A 1572-nucleotide genomic window follows, 5' to 3' on the forward strand; every position below is an offset into this window, starting at 1 on the left:
CAAGTGTCCACTTGAATCTCCCTGTTCAGCTCATCACCACATTATCTGCCTGCATGGCCACTGGCCAGGTGTGCAGAAGTGGGGGTGGGGGGGGACACCTTTTGATCAATATGTTTTCCCTGCAAATATCATACAGCACAGTCACAGCACTCACAGGCCCAGCCATTGATTAGCAGTTGGAGGAGTCCACCGTGGGCCGCAGTCGATACGGGAGGTCACACCACAGGACCTGCCTACTCCTCTCCACTCCTCTCCGCACCTCCTTTATGGAAATGGAGATGTGTCGGAGACAATCTTTGACCTCACTGACCTGCGATGCTTGGCTCTGTGATATAGTGTCCCTCAGGAGCACGGGACAAAAAAAAGAGGTATTTTCAGAAAAGATGTTTTTACAATAAAGACACTTTTATTATCTTATACATACATCTGTTTTTAGTATAATAATAATTATAGATATAGTAATACAAGTACGTCAAAAATAATAGTTATAATTATCATAGTTTTAAAAAACTAAGCAATAAACTACTCTTTACTTTCTCAAAAACATAAAAGTCGTATATATTAATGTTAGTTCTGTCTCTTAATCTCTCCAGAAAAATAAAAAAGATCACAGGATAGGAGGTTACAAAGTAGCCATTACTGTTGTACTGAATGTCTTACAGCAGGTGATATGAGTCATGGAGATGGTTACCTGGGCCCTAAACCCTGGTGAGAGGCTACAGAGCATTTAATGTGACAGATGTGTGTGTGTGTGTGTGTGTGTGTGTGTGTGTGTTTGAAAATGTGTGTCTGAATATGTGTGTTTATATGTGCGGGTGTGTGTGTGTGTGTGTGTTCGCAAATGCCTGGCTGTGTGTTTTTCTGTATGTTGTGTGTATACACCAATGTATACACAAATTCCTGTGAGCTTGTGTTTGTGTCCAGAGCACTTGAGCAAGTCTGTGTGTCTTTGTGTGTTTGTATGTGCATGAGTGTGTGTGTGTGTGTGTGTGTGTTTAGCCATTGTTATTTTTTTCTTTATGCATGTGTGCGAGTGCAAGTGTGCACAACACATTTTGATCTAGCACTTTCTCATATGAACAGCTACGGTACAGGTCAGCATGTAACACTGCTAGAGTGTGGGTGTGTAGTTCACATAGATTGGCTGAGCATGGGGAAAGCAGAGCATCATGGTCCTTTTTTTTTGTATTCCTTTCAATGGGTATTAAAATACCTCTTTAAAAACGTCTCTGTGTTTCTGGATTTCTCTGGAATGTTCCGGTCGTAGTGAAAGAGAACCTGAAGAGAGTGTGTGTTGGTGTCTTAGGGGCGTGGGGTCGGCCAGTGGCGGTGGGGAGAGTGGGCAGTCATCCTCTCTGGGACTGGGCACGCTCTTGTGGTTTGTGGGTTAGCAGTGCTCTCTGTTGCTCTTCAGCACATGTTGGCAGCTGTAAACAAAAGGGAACACAGCCTCCTGAGTCCTGCTTTGTCATTCATACATCTCTGATATACTCTTGATGCTGCGTTGATCATTAAAGGAGGTAGGACTATTTTGTTGTTGGCAAATCGAGAGATTCCCGTATCTTGTTGTAC

General features: G+C 43.1%; 1 protein-coding gene across 2 annotated transcripts in view; it reads right to left on the reverse strand.

Annotated features, from left to right (window-relative positions):
- Positions 1 to 432: 432 nt before the first annotated feature.
- ccdc85a (coiled-coil domain containing 85A) overlaps positions 433 to 1572 on the reverse strand; it is a 37207-nt gene continuing 36067 nt past the window's right edge. For both annotated transcript variants that reach the window (XR_007196449.1, XM_048268896.1), the window contains exon 4: positions 433 to 1572. This exon is cut by the window's right edge and continues 426 nt beyond it. The gene's annotated coding sequence lies outside the window, so the exon portion shown is untranslated.

This window comes from Alosa alosa, chromosome 18 (assembly GCF_017589495.1).
Source record: "Alosa alosa isolate M-15738 ecotype Scorff River chromosome 18, AALO_Geno_1.1, whole genome shotgun sequence".
Lineage (NCBI taxonomy): Eukaryota > Metazoa > Chordata > Actinopteri > Clupeiformes > Clupeidae > Alosa > Alosa alosa.